Source organism: Ceratotherium simum, chromosome X, assembly GCF_057802395.1.
Source record: "Ceratotherium simum simum isolate JZ-2026a chromosome X, ASM5780239v1, whole genome shotgun sequence".
NCBI lineage: Eukaryota > Metazoa > Chordata > Mammalia > Perissodactyla > Rhinocerotidae > Ceratotherium > Ceratotherium simum.
Genome location: NC_141940.1, coordinates 10,817,951 through 10,839,231, shown reverse-complemented (window position 1 = coordinate 10,839,231; position 21,281 = coordinate 10,817,951).

The following is a 21,281-nucleotide window of genomic DNA, read 5'->3' as shown; positions in this document are numbered from 1 at the left end:
GATTCTAAAACAGAATGATTTGAATTGGTTAATTTGACAAACATTTTGATGATGGGGATATGTTGTTGTGGTTGAGTCAAAACAGCTGTGGTAAGTTGTGGAAAACTTTTTTTTTATTATCAAGTAATGTGAGCAATGTACATCCCTGATTCTCATCTCATCCATGAGTTTTACCTATACTAGAAATTGTTGATATTTGTGAGGATCGTGCATGGGGTAAGATGTAAACAATGAGTGCACATTACTTGGGGGTAAAACAAAACAAAGACATATTTTGATGTGGCTCTTTTGACTCAGCTGCACTAAAATTGTCCACATTTGTAATCAACTGTATCTGTTTAGTCTCTTCATTGTCCTTTTCCAAAACATGGTTTCAGCCAGGCCAGGCATAGGTCCCTCAACTGCCTCCCGCAGGGTCTCTCAGCAGCCTCCCTCCCATCTTTAGATTCAGTGAAGCCTCTGTGAGGGTACGTGAGGGGATAGGTGAGGTATTTTTCCCCAGGATTCCGTAAATGCTAATGGATTCATGGATTTTCTAGAACAGCGGGTAGCAAACTTGAGCATTAATCAGAATGACCAGTGGGTCTTGCTCACACAGAGATTCTTAGCTCCCACTCCAAGAGTTTCTGATTCGGTAGGTCTTATGGGGGAATGGGAACTAATAACTCGCATGTCTAACAAGTTCCTAGGTGATCCTGATGCTGCTCATCTGGAGGCTACACGTTGAAGAAGACTACCCTAGGACTAGTCACTGCCTTCAATCTCAGTCTGGGTGTTCTAAGAACTTCTTAGAAAGATGCGAGATCTCATTTTTGAGAGTATATAAACTTCTTACAATGGGAATCATATTTAAATTCTCTCTTCTAGTTCATCACAAGCCTCTGTCAGTACTTTTCTACCCATTGTTAGTGTTCTCAGTCCTACAAAATTCCATCCCTGAATCTGCACAAGATCTTTTGCATATGTCTTGCCTCCCAGGCAAATCACTCTGTAGATTTATCTTTTGTTTTTTTCTTAGAAATCTCCACTCAATTCCTCTTCCCCAGACATGACACCAGCCTGGTGTACATCCCATCCTGCAAATGCACTGGTTTTTTTTGTTTTTTGTTTTTTTGATCTTTTACTAACAATCCTGTTTTCTCTGTGTATGGTATTTCCAATGCCAGACTCTCTTCTCTATTATCCTTGTGGCTCATTTTAACCATAGTGGAGAGGCAGTGCTGTGTAATGGTTAAGAGCCCTGAGTACAATGCTTAAAGTACCTAGGTTCACATCTTATCCTTACCATTGATTAACTGTGTTAGCTTGGGCATGTTATTTAACTTCTGTGTCTCAGTTTGTCACATATAAAATGTAGATGATAATAATACCTAACCTCATATGGTTGTTGTTATTAGGTATGAGGATTAAATTAGTTATTATTTTTAATGGTTTTATAAAATACCTGACCACAACGAGTATATCAGCATTTGTTGGATAAAGTTATTATTTACTTCTTCCTAGACATAAAATATTTATCCATCAATATTTCAGAAAAGGCAATTTTATCCTCAATGTTGCTCAGAAATTCATTTGTTCATTTCTTGTTGAAATTATTTATTTTTACCTTCCATTCCTCAATGTATTGCAGTCTTCTGCCACAGAGCTCTCCATCTTTTCAATGTTGCCTTAAAACTTCTACCCTCAAATCTAAAGGCTTCTCTGTCCCCATTTTCCTTCAACACATCTTTAAACACTGCTAAACAATCTATCTTTGCAAATTTTGTCATGCTCTGGGTTTATGTTTTCCTTACAAAATTTACAATATTTCATATGCTTAAATAAAATTTTTCTTCCTCAATACAAAATTAGCCTGTGCCAAACACCAAAGAAACAAGCCTGAAAAGCACAATTAAATGTAATGAAAATGTTAGAATTATAAAAAAAAAAAATCAAATAACATGCATACATAAAGACTACTGAGACTCATGTGTGCCACAGGCACGTTAATCATTCGGCACCCCTTCACATTAGTATTTCTTTAGAAAGGAGGGTCTAAGTATCAGGTGAAAGATCAGAGAAGGAAACTCTTAGTGACATGGATCAGGCTTTATCTACTCTTTGTGCTACTCAGGCCCCAAACTCGTACACCTCCTAGATCCAAACAAAAGTCGTACAGTTAATTGGGCCTACTCTCCTTAAAAGGAAATTTCATAGCCGTGTTTTAGTACTGGGGCATTATCTTGGGGAATCTCACCACTCCAGACCCGTCCTAATTGCCACACTGAAGTATCTGTCCCCTCAAAATTGTACTCTCCCTGAAAAACGCTCTGATAAAAATGCTTTTCACAGTCTCATTATATTCTCAATGATGTTCTAGTCTCCCGTATATATTGATGCCTAGGGAGCTTCCTGGCTGGTTGGCCCCTTTGTTTGGCTCAGACATATTTTAGTCATTTTATAAAATGGTAACATGTTGAAATATTTTCAACAAATATTGTCCTACAACATGATTGTCAATGGATGAAGAGTAGTCCACAGGATCAAGGTGCCATAATTTATTTAAAGAATCCCATCATGTTGGCATTTATATTTTTCCTATATCTTGATAGTATTCACAAATATATTAGACTACTTATATATCTCTGCCTATAAATCTTTGCACGTGTAATGAGTTATTTGCTTAGGAGGAATTCGTAGAAGAAGACTTGATAGTTCAGATAATATGAGCATTTTAAGGCATCTCATGCAAACTTCCCTTCAAAGAGACTGTGTCAATTTGTATTTTATGCACATCCGAACTAGAAGACCAGGAAAGTATTCAATAGAAGTGTGTTCCTGGGAGATGAAACTTGAGACCATGAGGTAAGTACATGTTTGGTGTATTCAAGGAATGATAAGGTGGGCAGTGTGGCTTAAACTGAGTGAGTGAAAGGGAAGCGGTAGGAAATGAAGTCACAGAGGTAGCAGGGAACCAGATGGTGGAGTGGCCTTGCTGGTCACTGTAAGAACTTTGGCTTTGACTCTGAATGAGCTGGAGCACAAATTGAATGTTTTGAGCAGAGAATAAACACAATAGAATATGTTTTAACAGGGTTACTCTGGCAGCTCTTTGAGAAGAGACTGAAGGGGCATAAGGGTAGAAGCAGTTAGACTCATTAGGAGACTATTGCAATGATAGAGAAAGAGACATGAAACGGCAGTGCCTTGGAACAGAGTGATGGCAGTAGATAAGAGACTTCACATTTTAAATATATTTTAAGGGTAGAACTGATATGAGTTGTTAATTGACTGAATATGTGGTGCTAAACAAAGAGAAGAGTCAGGAATGACTAAGTATCTTAGTCTGACCAGCTGGAAGGATGGAGCTGTCATTTAACAAGACTGGGAAGACTGGAGAGGAGAAGGCTTTTTGAGATGAAAATTGGGACCAACTTATGTCCCAGACACAAAGGCCAGGAAAATACCGCACCTTGATGGGCTAAGGACTGGGTCACTGATCTAAATAACTATGTTAAAGGTGATGAAAAGCATAACAATCTGCTTTATTTTTTTCCCAGTATATCAGTCATATTACTCCCTGTATTATAGTTATCTGCATGCTACCTCAGCTGGATCACGTACTAAAAGTATAACTTCATGCAAGCTCCTCTCTTCTCTTTCCCGCAATATAAATCCTTCAGAATAGAAACTTTTCCTCTATAGCCTTCACAGCATACTGTACATTACCTTACATATAGTAGGTGTACAGTATTTATTTAAATTAAGTACTTAATAAACACTTGTTTTTAACTCCCATTATTGGTGATCCCAAATCACACGTATAAATGTCAGGTAAGTGTAGTTACATGTATAATTCTTTGTACTTAACATTTGTATCATTTCTCTGTAGCCTACAAGTGCTCTTTTCATCAAGTCCATTTTACTTTTACTGCCTATAATTTTTATTTCGAATTTCCAGTATAAATGCTTTTGCTTATATCTTTTTCTACATACCCCATTCAATGCCTCTATCAAAAGTGAGGGACTCATTGTCCTCTTTAGACCAGGTCTAGGAAGAATGACTTCAATTTTGTTTCCTCTCAGGAAAGAGGGAATATAAGGTAGCTATGTCTGCGAAGTCTGCTCTATGATTTGGGTAACAGTTACAGGAGTGTGCATGTCTTCCAGCCTGCTACTTGTGATACAAGACGTCTTGCTCTATCTTATATCTCTTAGGAACAGCTGCTTGGGCTGTGCTATGATAGTCAACATTGACACAGTGATCTGTGGGTGCTAGGAGCACTAGCTGTGAACACATGAACTCTGCTCCTTCTCCTCCACTTTTAGCTTCTCTCACCCATGGAGGAGAAGCAGTGTGGAGTTCTTCATGAGCTCTCCAAAACTCTCCAGAAAATTGCCTGGCTATTACTTTACATTGCCTTAGAGAGTCAGATTGGATGCACTCCAGATAACAGGGTTCCTGTTCTTCACATCATGAGTCCAAGTTGCCAGGATCCACTGTCTACAGGCCACTGAGTGAAGGTGAAACAAGCCGCATGCATAGTTCGGATTGGGCTCATTGACTGAGGTCAAAATGTCCCAAGTGACAGCAATTTTCTCTTGTTTACTGTGGGGGAAGAGTGAGAATCCCCCTCTGCCCTTTCCTTTAAGGTTCTTATGGCTGGCCAAATAATTAACAAGACAGGTTAGCAGGAGAAAATAATACCAAGTTTAATAACGTGTATACATGGGAGAAAGCAGGGACACTGAGTTTCTCAACACAATAGCAGAAATTTTCATCTTAAATACCATCTTCAGCTAAAGACAAGGAGGATGTTGGGGGTGGGGGGAGTCAGTTACAGGAGATTACCACTAAAGCACAGTAAACAAGAGTAAGGTTATTATGCAGATTTAAGGCCTCACCTTCCACATTGATAAGTTTCTAGAAATGAGGTCATCCCCCTCTCTTCCCAAAACAGAGAGAGAGATACCTTTACAAATGGAGATTTCCCTTATAAATGTACATGTTTGTCTGGCAACTCCTTGCAGGGCCACCTAGAGAATGTGGCCAGAGAGACAGAATTTTTGATAAGATGGGCTTGTTGGTGCCTTCCCTATTGTAACATCTATTTTACAGTATATTACAGCCATCAGATAGTAACTCCTTCCTGGAACAGATCTTCTATATCAAATTCTTTAGGCAGTTAGTGGGGGAGGTCAAATGTTCATCAGGGAAAACAATCAAGGTAAAGAGATATATTTCAGGGTGGCCAAATCTTGATCTCCCACATTACCATTTCAGCAATTGCAGCCAATCACAAGGAGACATCTAATCAGCTAATTGACCAAATTCAGACAGGATGTCATAGAAATATTTCCAGACAAATTAGTATTTATCTTCTTTTCTAAGGTCTGCAGGGCAGGAAATTCCCAAACTTTCTTCAGTTTATGCTAGAACTGAGCGAACTTCACCATCAAGAAATCTTCATTATTTCCAATCTAACTCCTTCAGTTTGTGGCTTGTTCTTTTTTGTTCTCTTCTCTTTTGACCACACAAATCTCTATTTTGCAAAGACTTTTAAAATCCATGCTAAATTAATTCCAGTGGCAAGTTAGGTATACAACTGTTCCAAAAAAAATGCTTAGTATTTTCTAAGCAAATCATCCCTTTTTTAAATATTCATTAAATATATCAAATAAAAACCTTGAAATGATTACTTTTGTGCATTCTTAAGCCAGTTACAAATCTCAATTTAAATTGCAACAGATTCTATGCTTTTGTAATTAACGAAGTGAAAATTAAAGTGTTTATATATTTATCTATTTAGATCTTCTCTCCTAAAAAGGCTGTAAGGTGGTTAGAAATCTAGGCTGTTACTACTCAGTGTTTAATACAAAGTCAGAGTGTAATGTAATTGCATGTGGACTAAATTAAACAAAATTAATAAAAAGCGAATAATGTAGTCCAACCTGAAAAAATAGAAATGAAACATAAAAAAATAAATAATTTAAAAAACAAAATATTACAGATGGAGCCAGTTATTAAATACGATGAAACAGCCAAATAGATGAACGTAAATGCAGAAGGTCATGATTAAATTAGATAATAAAGTAGATACTAGGATTCTCATGGCTTGTCTCAGTTTTGGTGCATATTTATAAAATCTTAAGTGATCACAGTTTAAGACATTTGCAATTTACTGTTAAGTGCTGTTTTGTTTTTTTTTTTAATATATCATTTTGCTCAACCTTTAAGTCAGTCTGTGTGGCCAAGTAATGATAGAAATCTAAAATACTTGGCTTAAAATTATCACCCCAGAATGTGAAGTTCATGGAAATGAGCAGAGTGTCATTCATTAGCATGTCAACGATGCTTCTTCAACAGGATGCCATTAAATTATTGTGGTGATAATTGAGACAATAAAAAGAGACAGATGCTGGGCCTGTAGTTCCTAAGATCTTATAACCCATTAGCAATTAAATTTCAATGAGCTAACATAACTTCACTCTCACTAAATTAACAACTGGGAATATTCTTTTGGAAGCTGTCTTTTTCCAGGTGGGCTTTTGCCTGATTTTAAAGGCAAATTGGGACTCCATTATAGTGCAGGATTCAGGAGACAGAGCATCCAGGTATGAGGAATGTGCCCTACTCGTAGAACTGGAACTTGGGTGGAAGCCAACCAAGGCAGGGCTGGAACTGGCAGTCCAATTAAATCAGAGTGATCTGATGGATACTGCAGTTGTGAAGAGCAAAAATATATGGTCAGAAGGTTGGTTCCTTCAGAAAAGGCATGCAAGTGCTCTCTCTCTAGGTAAGGAAAGCAACCTCAGAGACTGTGGATCAGTGATTCAAGGGAATACAGGAAGATAACACGATTCCAATCTGACTGGCCTTTATTAGTCATATTACCTATGCTGTGGCAACAAATTAATCCAAAAATCTCGCTGGCTTAACACAACAGAGGTGTATTTCTTGCTCCCTCATATCCCAATGCAGGTACTCTGATCCAGGCAGATTTGATCTCATAATGTTATCATCTCAACATAGATCTTCGAAGTCTCTAGAGCAGGAGAAGAGAGAGTAGAGTGGGAGCTTGCAATAAAAGTTCATCATAGGCACAGAATGAGCACACGTCATTTCCACTGATAGACCACAGCCTAGAACCAACTACATGGCCCCACTTAACTGCAACGAAGCTGGGAAATATGGAGAAGTACATGTATATTTGTAAGCAGTATCTATGGCGTGATACTATGATCTGAAATAGAGGAAACAAGCAGAGCAAAGTTGGTAAAAATTAAAGCTATAATCAGATAGGCAAAATCAGAATCTGACGGGTTCAGAAAATCAATCTGCAGGCCTAAAGAACACTGGGGTTAAAACCACCCTATCGAAGTGAAAGATAAGGAGCAAGGCAGAGATAAGGAGCAAGATCCAGTTTTAGTAGTTTTGTAACAGGAACATGGAAAGGCAATGCAGTGGTGTAGAAAGAGTATGAACTCTTCACACAAACATTAGGTTATATCCTAGTTTTACTCGTTACTTACTGGGATAGCTTGGCAGGTTATATAACTTCCCTGATGCTGAATTTTCTTGTGTGCTGTTATGGGCTGAATTGTGTCCCCCAAAAATTCATATGTTGAATTCCTACTTCCAGTACCTCAGAATGTGGCTGTACTTGGAGATAGGGCCTCAAAAGGGGTGATTAAGTGAAAATGAGGTGATCAGAGTAGGCCCTCATCCAGTATGACTGGTGTCCTTATTAAAAGAGGAGATTAGGACATAGAAAGACACAGAGGGAAGACCATGTGAAGAGAGCAGAAGAAAACAATCTGTAAGCCAAGGAGAGAGACCTTAGAAGAAATCAACCTTGCTGACACCTTGATCTCAAAGTTCTACCCTCAAGAACTGTGAAGAAATAAATTTCTGTTGTCTAAAGCACCCAGACTGTGGTACTTTGTTGGCAGCCCTTCCAAACTAATACTAATACATGTGCCAAAGTGTAATAACATCAATGCTTGCCCAACGTATTTACCTTCCTTTGAAATCACTTTAATAAGTTGTAAAATTTTCAACCACAGCTAATTGTTTTTGTTATATGTTTTTTCTTTTTGACTGATTGCTCCTCAAAGATGGCAATATTATTTGTCACAGAATTCAAAGTGTTTCACACAAATCCTGGGAAAACATAGGCGTTCTGAAATAGTCTGTGGAAAGAAGGAATTTAGGAAGGGAGGAAGGCCCAGAGGAACTTATTAATAGGGATCCAGAGAGAATAAGTAATGAAGGTTATAAGCCAGGTAAAGAGTCTGGGCAGAAAACTTAAGACATCAGTGAGAGTGACCATGGACGCTGAGCCAATTTTTACTAAAGCAAGTGTTCACAATATGCCTCATGCTGAAGGCAGGAATCAAATCAACATAGGAGACAGCTAACCTGTCTATAATAGAGGTGTGCAGTGGTGGGGATCCAGGCAAGTACTAAAAACAGCAAACGATGTTTACTTTACCATCTAATGACATCGTGAAATGCTCGTGAACTTCATCATGAAGTTTCACTATTTCATATGATGGCAATGCATTTAGGACCTTAGATGATGGGTTTCAATGTAAAGGGAGCATATTCACTGAGGACACCTGAGGTGTAAAGAATGATTCAATGCAAGGAACATTTACTGAGCACCTTGCAAGGCACTCTGCTCAGTTATGAGGAAATAGAAAGGTGACTAAGACCCAGTTCTTGGTCCTGAGAGCTTGTAAAACTCTTCTATTTTGGAAATGATTCCTATTTTCTCATTCAAATAAGCAAAATATCAGCAAATACACACCTGTGTTTGTATAGTTACATAAAAATAAATAGCAGCACAGCCAAGCTGGAAAATAACAATTACATTTCAAATAATCCCCCTGAAGCCTAAAATAATTTATTTGCATTTTCAGAAAAGGAAATTAAAGTTAAAAATGCACACAGGCGCTTAGTAAATGCCTATTGAACGGAACAGAATTAATTATTGTTACAGTCAAGAGCAAATAGCTGCAGGTCAGCTAGTAGAGGTGGGTCAAGGATATAGCTTGTGGTTAGACAGAAAACAAAAAATCAGAAAGCTCTGTCCTGGATTGTCAAAGTGTCCAAGGTCAGATCATGACCTAAGGATCTGTGAGTGTCTCTTATAGAAGTGATTAAATCTGTAAATATGTAATTGCAAACCTTCCCAAGAGAGCCTTCAAGATATTTGAAAATACGCCTCTTCGGCATGTTTGAAGTGCCTTATCTGCTACTGTTCCCCAATGTATATTTCTATAGTGAGACCATGTGTGTGTGTATTGGTATGTATGTAGCAGGAACAGGATAACACTTTGAAGAAGTAACCAATCCAATGGAGTTTATCACCCTGAAATTACTTTCATTCCTACCTTTACCCCTCATTCCAGACTGCAAGGGGGCAGAATGTCTTCCAGGTGATCGGAGAACATATGGACACAGCATTTTGAGTTAGCAGTCCTAGAGAGGCCCTACAGTCGGAATGAGGAGGGCATAGAGGGACCTGGGTGGACTAATGCAGGAAAGTGAGGGAAACAGTAAGGACGTTTCAGCAGAGACCTAGATATTGAATCCCAGTTTAGGCTTGAGCTGAGATTACTGCTCCTGTAGTAGAGATGAGAATAACAATAGCAGCTACCATGTATTTAAGTGCCTACCATGTGCCAAGTACTATGTAATATAATTTACATAAGCCATCCACAACACCCACATATGCATCCTAGGAATTCATGTTATTATGCACCCTTTATATCGTCAAACTGAATCCCAGAATAAATTCCAAAACGTCATAAAGCTAGGAAATGAAAACAGAATTTGTACCAAAGGTTTGTATGATTCTTCAACTGCTACAGTACTCAATTGCAAAAACAAAAACAAAACAGTGAAGCAGCCATTCTCAGCCTCAGTGTCATATCACATCATTGTGTCAAAATTAGTTTTGATAAGCTCTCAAACAGTAGCGTGCTGATAACTGTTTAAAAATTTTCCGATATGTAGCATTTGCTTATTCCTGCGGTGTAGATACCCCGCCCATGGTGAATTTTGGGCTACTTATGTCAAGTTGCTGAATATGCAGTTGGGAAGAGATGCTCACGACTGGCTTTCCTGAGTTGTATAGGCAATTTCAGTATAGTACTAAAAGCACTAGTCATAGCTGCAGTATTAAAATTTGGAGAATGGTTTCCATTTTTATATGCATTAGAGTGGATTCAAGATTACCCCTAAAATATCAGCACACTTATACACTTGCAATCGCATATATTTCCTTTATTAGAAGATTGTGTCATACATGTAAGTGTCATTATTATGTGTATTAGAATAAAAAAACAAAAGGCTAAGGACTGAATTTAATGCTGAAAAATCAGCAAAAGCTGGCATTCTTCTGAAGCAGTTTGTTGAAATCTATGTGTTTTCACATGCTGGTTAGTCATCTAACTACATCTAAATCACCTGAGATTTTATTAAAATATAGATTCCTGTCCCATCCACAAGAAAAGGAAAATGGTCTATAAATGAGAACATGAGACTGCAACAAAGCAGCATTATTCAAGTGTCCAGAAGCCAAGTTGAAAGAGAGATTTGTTCAAGCTATCGTCCCATTTTCAAGAGCTCTGCCAGTCAACTATTTCTTAGTCACATGACTCAATAAGGACTTAGTGTCCTCAACAGCCAATCTGCTAATGAGAGGGAGGATGAGCCTGTTCCAAGAGTCTTGGCTCAGCCCATATGTAGCTTCCCTGTGAAGATATCTTAAGACAATGCCTTCAGGATCTTTGCAAACCCTAAGGAGCCTTCTGGATATTTAGAACAAAGATCAAGTCTTGAACTAAGCCTATACTATAGTACCCTGAAGTGGGGCACTGGGGAATGTGTTCACCAGTTACACACATAGTATGTCAGTAAATGTTAACGTGTAAATAAAAGAGGTCCATGAAAAATTGGATTTTGAGATGCTGGATTAAGTAGTCAAAGATGAATTATTGAAGGACTTCTCAGAGCATTTATTATTCAAATAAGTTCTGAATCTCCAAAAACAGGATACAATATATCGTGCTTCTGAAACATATTTCACCACGGAATCTTTCTTTTGTGCACCTGAGATTAATGTTTGGTAGTTTGGGATATGCTCGAATAAAGAGAGCTCAAGATATTTAATTTTAGTTACACTTGCTTTAAGTTGAAAAATTAAGGATCTAGGATCCCATGATGCTCTAACCTTCTAGCTGGGGAGAAAGACACTTCTTGATCCATGTACATACTTCCTACCAGGAAATGTAGCAGAGTTTAAATTTCTACTTTTTATTAGATGTTTTATATGTATTTTGATGGTCTATAACAGGATTGGGAAAATGTGTTATTTTTCTGAAGAGCTGCCTTGTAAATATTTTAGACTTAGCGGGCTACATATGGTCTCTGTCTCATGCTTCTATCTATCTATCTATCCATCCAGCCATCTTGTCTATCATCTATCTATATACATACTTATTTTATAGCCCTTTCAAACTATAAAAAAAAAAAACTCAGCTCACTGACGATATAAAAATAAGCTGCAAACCAAATTTGACCCACAGGCCATAGTTTGCTGACCTCTGATTTACGGTGACAGTGTTAAAGCTCATTGAAGGATTCAACACCAAACTGAAGGACAAGGTTTAGATGTTCTCAAAGAGGCTTTCCACTCCTCCTCACCCAAGCTTTCCTGATAGCAGAGTGTTAACTCATCTAAGGACAGACCTATTGTTTCTTTGCCTCTGAGAGTACATGGCACCTTGTGACAGCCAGTTTCTATGACAGCACCAATGATCCTCTCCCTCCTGGTATTCACAGCTTTCTGTTGTCCCCTCCCATATTGTACCAGCATTGTTATGAGTGATCAATAGAATGTGGCAGAAGTATGTGATATCTGAGGCTAGATTAAAAAAGACATTCTGCTGCCTGCCTGCCTTCCATTCTCCTTTTTAGATCACTTGCTCTGATGGAAGGCAACAGTCATATTGTGAGGACACTCAAGTGTCCTTATGGAGAGGTGTACTTAGTAAGAAACTAAGGCCTCCTGCCAGTACTCAGCAAGGAACTGAGGGCTTCTTCCCACTGCCGTGTGAGTTAGCCATCTTGGGAGTGAATCATCAGCCTCAGCCAAGCCTGCAGATGACTCTGCATCCCAGAGGACAGCTTGATTGCAACCTCATGAGAAACCCTGTGCCAGAACCACTCAGCTAAGCAATGGCCAAATTCTTCACCCACAGAAACTGTGAGGTAATAAATATTTGTTGTGTTTAAGTTGCTAAGTTTTTGGATAATCGTTTATGCAGCAATAAATAATCCACTCCTTTAGCTAACCATTTTAACACAACCAACTTGATGTCAAAACTATTTTTTACAATCACTTTGCCATAGGCATTTTTATGTAGGTACATTTTGACAAGTCTATTTTGTTTAAATTTCTAACAAATAACTAAATAATACATGGATTACACAAATTCACATTCTCCCATTGCCAGATCCTATCTAAAAAGTTGAGACAGATGAGACAAGGGATGGGCTAGTTCCTAGACTTGAAATGAAGCTCAGGAATAAGTTGAGAGTAGAGTGAGGCTTAGGGATGGGCCAAGGATGGGATGCAAGTCAGAGATGGGTAAGAAACAGGGCTGGGGTAAGTCTACTTACATCCTTTGATAATTTTTAAATGACCTTTATTTTTGGCCAGACCCCTCTTGATTCATCTTGCTTTATTTTTTGAATAACCAAATTATTATCTTCTTGCAGACCAAGAAGATTTAACACATGTCAATTACAATTAGCTAGCTAATTTACTCTATACTCCTATTAACCCACGCCTTTCTACCCACAATTACTCATTTATACATTCACAAATACTAATCTTTTGAATATATTTTTTCAAGTGAAACAAATACAAGCTACTTGAGGGCAAGTGTCCTCTGTTCTCAATCTTTGTATCCTTCCCAGTGCTTAACACAGAACCGGGTACATAGTATGAAGCTAAGCAGAACAGAGTAGAGTACAGGCAACATAGGACTACAAGTTACAATCATCGCTTCCAGTTCCATTTAGTAGCTTAGAAGTATCATTTTGATTCTTTGAGTCTCAATGACCTCACTGGAAAATGAGGATAATAATACTTCCTCACAGTGTTATTTTGGGGTTCAAATGAAATAATAAATGTGAAAGAGCTTTGGCAACTTGAAATCTATGGAAGTGTTAGGTGTTAAAACAAAGCTCCATAAATATGCACTGAGTTAATCTATTCAAATGCTTTAAGGACTCTGATATTTTTTCCTGAAAATATGAGTCAGGTTTCTTTAAATGTATCAGTTAACAACTGTGTTTCCCTATAAAAGGCAAAAGTCTGATCTGCATTTTAAAGAAGAAATAAAACATATGGAAAGTCTGATATAATCTGTCTATATCAGCATAAATATATAAAGAGGAAACTCCAACGTTTTATGTAATGTTTGGTTTTGTTGAGCTGTTTTTTTTTTTTTTTTTTTTACTCTATAGGAATTAGTACACATTCCCACTGTTGGGTTAAAATGCATGACTTAAATTTAAAAATTTATTTCAGTCTCTTCAACAATATGTTGTTAAATATATTATCTCTCTCAATCATATGGTAAGATGCCTGAGATGTTGCATTTTCTTTCATTACAATTCAGTTTTCTTGCTCCAAATTCCACTTTCTTTCAATTTCCTAAACTATGAAATCAGGACTTGCTGCTTGGCAATGGATTTGCTAGTTGTTATTTTCTGGCACAGTAGTAGCTTAACTAAATCATTCACAGTGCATCAGTCTAAAAGAGATCCCACTCTAGCACTGCCATAGGATGTCAGGATATTATTAATTTAAAAAATATACAGATTCTTATATATGACCTCAAGTGTTTCAATTCCGGTGAGAGCAAAAGAGAGCTTTTTGATATTGAAAAGAAAATTTTATCCTGAAGAAAAAATTTGCCAGAAGCTCCATTCTCAGACTAGACAGACTAGCATTTCACACAATTGAACAGATTTTAGCAACAATGCATGTAAAAAAGAACGCTTTATGTTTTCAAATAGAGTTGACAATGTTACATGTTATCTGATTAAATATAATAAATATTTTTTGTGTTCATTTAATGTACCAGTCATTGTTCTATGTGCTGTGAGGATGTAGAAATGATCTTTTGCCTCTAGGGGTTTATATATTAGAAGACATATAGATAAATACTTTCTATTATATGAGACGTAATGAAATAAATGTTAAATCCAGGTATAAGTTTGCACTCTGGATGCAGAGAGACAAATAATTCATTCTGAATAGAGAGACCAGGGCTCTGAATCTGAGCCTGAGGGAAGAGGATTCTTGTAGGCAGAATCCAAATGGGGCCCATGGCCATCCAGGCAGAGGGAACAGTCTAAACAGAAATGCTGAGGCAGAAAAGTGTTTAGGGTCCATTGAGAGTATGTACTTTGTTAAGGTTTAAGCTTAATATTCAAGGAATGGTGAATTTGGATTTGAAACAGAAAAAGTGTTTTGGGGTCCAATTGGGAATATCATGCTAAGAAATTTAGAGTTTATTTTGAAGGACACTGGGAGTCACTGATAAATTTTGAGAAACAGGATTCGAGATGTCACCTTTGCTTTATAAAGACAATTCTGAAAACAATATGAAGATTGGTCTAAGGAGATAAGAGACTGAAGACAGGGATGCTAATTAAGTCCAGAAGACAGAAGCATGTGTGAACAAAGGTAGTAGAGATTTGAATAGAAGGAATGGGATAATTGGGACTGACATGGAAGACATTTCAAAGACAGGATCAATAGGATTTAACTGGTTGGATGGGTGGGGGAGTATGGATATGAAATTGTCTATAATGAATCTGAACTTTCTAACATGGGTGACTAGGGAGCGTGATGTGCTGGTGATCGGGAAACTGAACAATTAAGTTACAGCAATGGCGTTGTCAGAGATATTTATGTACACAAGAATCTTCCCTTGGATTGAAAAAAAGAAGATTGGAAGTGATTACTCTTCCTTATGCAAAAGGAACAGAGCAAGACACATCCAAAAATGATGTGTAAGTAAGTAAAAGACGGTGATTTCTAGTGAAAGGACATTAATCCACCTCCTTGAGGAGAAATAAGGAAGTGTTCAGCCCCCAGCATATAAGTCATGATTTCATCCTAGGTGAGCCAGGCTCACAGCTGGAGGGGTGGCAGGCTTCTCTCTGGCCTTTGAGACCTAGGAGGGGAGAATATAGAATAACTCCATAGGAACGATGGGTCAAAAGTCAAGAGAGCTTGCAGAGATATGAAGGCAGCCCAAATGGAACGACTTCCCGGGTATTCAGCCAGGCTGAATCAGGTTCAATACTCATAAAATTAGTACAGTTCTGGCAAGGTTGCTGTTGGTAACTTTGTATGCCGATTGCTGAAATAAGATTGTTTTATCTTAGTTAAATTTATTGATATCACTCTACAGCAACAGTATGTCTCTTATATTTCCAATATTCCCAGTAGAGGTAGGGGCTAGGGATGGGGAGATTTTCCAATAAGGTGATATTCTATGAAACTAATTAACAAAAATTAACAAATAATTTACTAACACTGGTATGACATAGGAAACAGATGCTGATGGATGCTTCAGGCAACATACAATGCTAGCTGGCTGTTTAAACACTGACATAAATCATAGAATCACTTTCCACAGTTCATGCATGCTTGCATTCCTTCATTCAGTAAATATTTACTATGTACCTATATGTCTCAGATACTATTCTGGGTACTGGTGATGCAAAAATAAGGCAGTTCTTGCTCTCAAGCAGATCACTACCTAGTTAAAGATGTGTTAATCTAGAAACTTGCAGGTGAGAGCAGTTTAGTAATTAAGTTTACTATCCATTTCTAAAGGTTAAATGGATAGAACAACAAAATAACAAAGCTATAGTTTGCCTTAATTGAACATCTATTAAGTGCCATGTGCTGAGCTGGGTGGTTCACATCTATCATTTCATTTAATCCTCACAACAATCATAAAAGGTAGAGATTGTTATGCCAAAATTTTAGATAAGGAGATAGAATGTGAGTTTAAGTTGTTTTCTCAGTGTCACAAAACGTAACTATTGCAGATAGATATTGAACACGTGTCTCTTTCATTTCAAAGCCCGTTTTCTGCGTTGACTCCAGGTTACCAGTCAAGAAACTTCTACATAAAACTGAGGAAGGAAAATTAAGGCATCATAGACATTAGTCTGAGAAAATTTCTAGGAAGAAGTGGACCATGAGTGTGGAAGCAAGCAAGAAACTTGAATTGGCAGAAGCCTTGCCAGGTGGACATATATGAGGGGAAAAAAGTAAAAGGAAGGGAAAGGGGGCAGAAAACATCAGCAAAAGCCCTGAACTAGGAACAGGTACATGGCGAAGCGTGCCAAAGGGACCTGGTCTTCTGGAACCCACTGACATGTTAAAGACACATAGGGCTTCTAATTTCCAGAATAGTGACCAAACTTCAGTCAGTTAACCTCTGGGTACCTTAGCTGGGACGTGTCATCATAATACGGGTGATTTGTTACTTCCACTTCCGCCTCTGCCCAAGTTTTTAATTAGCTGGAAGCTCCTAGAAATCTGTGTAAACAGGCTGCAGCGTAATATCTGTGAAAGCAACTTCCAGCTGTGAAAAGCTTACCCAGTGGGTAACTAGTTTTCAGGTTGTTGCTAAGAACAGCACAGTCCCGGTTCTGAAGCCCTGCTGGAATGCCGCTGCTGCAGATGCGTGTGTCAGCAAACAACTGTGACATGTCACAGCAGGACGCTACCTGAATCACAATGCCCATCGTCCAGTGCCTCGAAGAAGCAGCACCGCCCTGGGACGGAGCTTCATGGGGATGTGATTGTAGTCTAAGGTTGTCATTCCATATGCCTAAATTCTTCTTTGATGGCATGCCTTCATGAGTTGATTCAGGACCAAAATGATTGGAAAAAATGTTCCTAAAAGCAACTGGTTCCCACCAATGTTTTTTTTTTTTATTTAATCTCTATGTTTCATACTAGGAAACAGAAAACATGGCATTTATTCATTCATCCATTCGTTTATCAAAACTTTTAAATGTCCTTCCATATCAAAAACTTTGGTAGTCGCTGAGGGCAGGGTACAAAGATTAATAAGATAAAGTCTATGCTCATCATAAATTACAGTTTAGAAACAAAGATCGTATACCTCTATGTAATAGTATAGTGTCTTGCTTCTCCAACCGGGGCCAAGGAACATATTCTCAGGGTTCAAAGATTAATCCATCAGATTGTGAACATGCATAGGTGTGACTCTTGAAAAACTTAATAAGTAATACAAGCCTACTTTGTGTCACCTGGTAGTCTATCTTATTATAGCATATTATACCATGTTATGATGTTATAACTTGAAATTTCAGAGCCCAGATGTGTGTTTTTGTTTTAAAGAAGGTCAGTGCCAGCTTCGTGTTTGTTTTTAATCAGGCTGGTGCTAATTAATACCATTTTGTTGTCTGTTACAAACGAAAGAAACAGTTTTATGATACAGATAATTAGTTCAGGCTCTGCAAAGGCCAAATCATAGCACGGTGTGCCATGCAAACAAAAGTGTGGAAGGAGAAAAGTCACGGGAAAATTGAGTCATCGCAAAGCTCAAAAAATTTGACAAGGTACTTTCTATAACTATATTTTAGTTCTGCATTATACTTTGATTTCAGTTAAAAAACATCAGTACATTAAATTATTTGAATTGTGTATTTATGTGTTTAAATTTTATTTTTTGGAAGTAGCATATTTACAAATTTGGGTTTAGTAATATTTAAGTAACAAGATAAAAATCATATAAGTTACATGATATTTTTTCCTTTAAAAATGGTCCATATGTTGCCCAAGATTGATAATCATTGTTATGTCATATGCCATTATCCATCATGTCTACCTCCACCCGCAACCCCTCTGATAAAGATCACGTGATGTTGATCTCCTAACGTTCCAGTTCTACGGCCTCTTACTAGATCTCATCTTAATTGACTCTTCTGAGGTATTTGATACTGTTTTTCTTTTCCTTCCTTTTGAAACTCCTTTTTCTTCTGACTACTAAAAAATCACTCTTGTCTTTTCTTCTGCTTTTCTGGCCATTCTTTCTTAGTCTCCTTCTGGAATTATTATTCCTCTGTCAGTCTAATAGCTGTTGACACTTCTAAGAGTTATTACCTAGTTTTTTAAAAATTTTTATCACTTCCTGCCTTGACATGGGTAAATTCTTTTGCTCCTAATGTTTCAATTATTATCTATATGGTAATGACAAAATCTAAATAATGTAGCCAAATCTCTTTCCTAAGCTCTACACCTGGATCTACAACTATCCTCTGGGAATCTTAATCTGGATGGTCCATAGCCTTCTCAAATTCAAGATGTATAAAACTGAACTCATCAACTACACACACACACACACACACACACACAACCACTCCTCAACTCCACATCTTCTAATTCTACTGTCCCCTATCTTGAGAATGGCAGCCATTCTGCATTCCTTCTCTGTTTCAACCATGTATTCAAGTCAGAAATTTATAAGTGTTATTGAAGGAGCTAGCCTTAGCAGATGCAAGCAGACAACAACTTCATTCTTTCCACCTTTTATGTCAAACTCATTCTTATAACTTGTTTTAACACCTATGGATGAAATAGTTCAGAAGCTCCAATTGGTTTTTCAGTCACTTTCAAATTCTAGTGAGGATTGTGTTATTTTTTGGCTTTATGTTGCTCATTGCTATTTCCCAGGTGAGTTTTCTCTCATTTCTTTGCTGTCTAGTGGTCCACTCTTCCTCTGGGATCACCTACTTCTCCAATAGTCCTTATGGGCAGAGTCCCTACCCAAGAGGACTTAGTCTGTCTCCCTTCCTGTGGGCTCCCCATCTGGTCCAGAGGAAACAAAATTCCATCTTTTTCATCAACAAACTCTAGAAGTACAGGCCATTAACTGTGCAGCACTGTGTCTATATTCTGCAGAAATGCAGATGAATTGAAGCCATAGCTTTTTTCCTTCCAACTTTTCAGATGTGAGTCAGCTAACAGTCCCTGCATCCTTTAAAACTCCAGGGAACACATGTCAAACTCCTCTTGAAGCACCCTCTCACTTGATTTGAGGTAGATAGAAGCTTGCTTCTCTCCTCACCCTGGGAAGTAAAGCATAGCCACAGCTCTGCCTAAATAAATTTGAATCCCTGGCCTCTTTAACATTGCATGAATTCTTAGCCTTTTCTTACGAATATGGTTGGCAGGCTATTGCTGGCAGAATCAGTTTATGGCCATCCCTTTGCAAGTGCTGCAAAAATGGACTAGTATCTATGTTTAAAATATTGCTTTTATTTTTATTTGACAACTATTGCTTTGTTCACAAGCTTTGGTGACTTTTCTGAAACTCATTGACATTAGGATAATTAAAATATAACTTCCTATAATTCAGTCTTGGAGTTCTCTTTCCCTTATCCCCAAAAGTGATATCTTATATCTCTTATGCCCAATCATTCCTCTTTCCCTTCATTGCTAACTTTTTATTTCTGACCCTCATTCATTCATTGTCATTGTCATTCATTCTGTCTCTCTCTCTTTCACACACACTATTCCCATATCCTCCTAACTTACTCACTTGTCTCCAATGTTACCTTTCTCCTTCTACATCCTGATTTTAAACCATAATCCACCTATCAAATGGGATGGTATTTCTAAAATGCTGGTTTGATCATATCAAATAACTCCCAGTTTCTTACATACTATATACAAAATTCCTTAAAATAGTATATGAGACCTTTTATGATTTAACCTGTACCTAAATCTTAAGCCTTCTCTGTCTTTTTTTTTTTTTGTGAGTAAGATCAGCCCTGAGCTAACATCCCTGCTAATCCTCCTCTTTTTGCTGAGGAAGACTGGCTCTGAGCTAACATCTATTGCCAATCCTCCTCCTTTTTTATCTTCCCCAAAGCCCCAGTAGATAGTTGTATGTCATAGCTGCATATCTTTCTAGTTGCTGTATGTGGGATGAGGCCTCAGCATGGCCGGAGAAGCGGTGCGTCGGTGGGCGCCTGGGATCCCAACCCGGGCTGCCAGTAGCGGAGCGCGCGCACTTAACCGCTAAACCACGGGGCTGGCCCTATGCCTTCTCTCTTAAACCGCATGAAGCTTCCACCTCAAAATCTGATATGTGAACTATACTGAAATACCTGTACTTCTTGGAATGATCTGTTTGAAACCATCTTGACTTTACCTATACAATGTCTATCCTTTTTCCAGAATGGTCCTCCTTCACACACCATCCCATCCCATCTCCAGACTGGTTGAAAAACTTCCATTCATCTTTTGCAACTCAACTGAATGATGACCTACTCTATGAAGACTTTCCTGATCTTTCCAGAGTTATATGAATTCATCTGTCATTGGAGGCCCTCAGGGTTATTATGGAAATGCTATCACTAGCACAAGTTGTCCGTAACAGTCTTGTATCTCCCATCACACACCTGATTTAATTTCTGTTGACTCTCATTCTTAGTCTAACCATGGCTCCATATATCAAGCATCATGGATGTTTGAGTTAGGAAATTTGGGGGAACATTTATCTTATTTTGCCTAGCATCATACCCAGAAGTACTTTTCCAATATTTTGGCAAATTCACAGGGTAATATTGCTTTAGTTCCTTCCTTAAAACATCTCACTAGAGTATAGCAGAGCTTTCTGACCTAATTTGCTCAGCCCCTTCATTCATTGCTTATCTTCCACTTCTGTAACAGAAAGATGTGAATCTTCAATTTTTTTCTAGGCCGTATTACTAAAACATCAGCTCCAAATCTCTACACGTATTTATCTCTCTTAGTCCATATTGATCACTAATTCCACTTTTTTTTTTTTACAATTAGCATCAGCAAATTTAAAGGTGTAGATATCTAAATAAAATGGATAAGGCAGATATAATACCCCTATGAACCAACTTCACTGTGACAGAAAGCAGATAGGTGAGGGCCTCTTGAGGTTCTGTTACAATTACCTGGCACAGCCTAATCTGTAATGAGCTCTGCTGCTTGTTGTCGATGATTATTGTATAATAACCAGAGAGTTGTGTGTGGCATCATGAAAACAAAGACAAATAGATAGTTTTTCAACACATCACTATTTGCTACAGTTAAATTGTAGCACTACTGACAAATATGACAAAATCTTGGAAAATGTCAGAAGACTAAGAAGGACGTCAGCAGTTATTGCCGAACAGTGCAAGC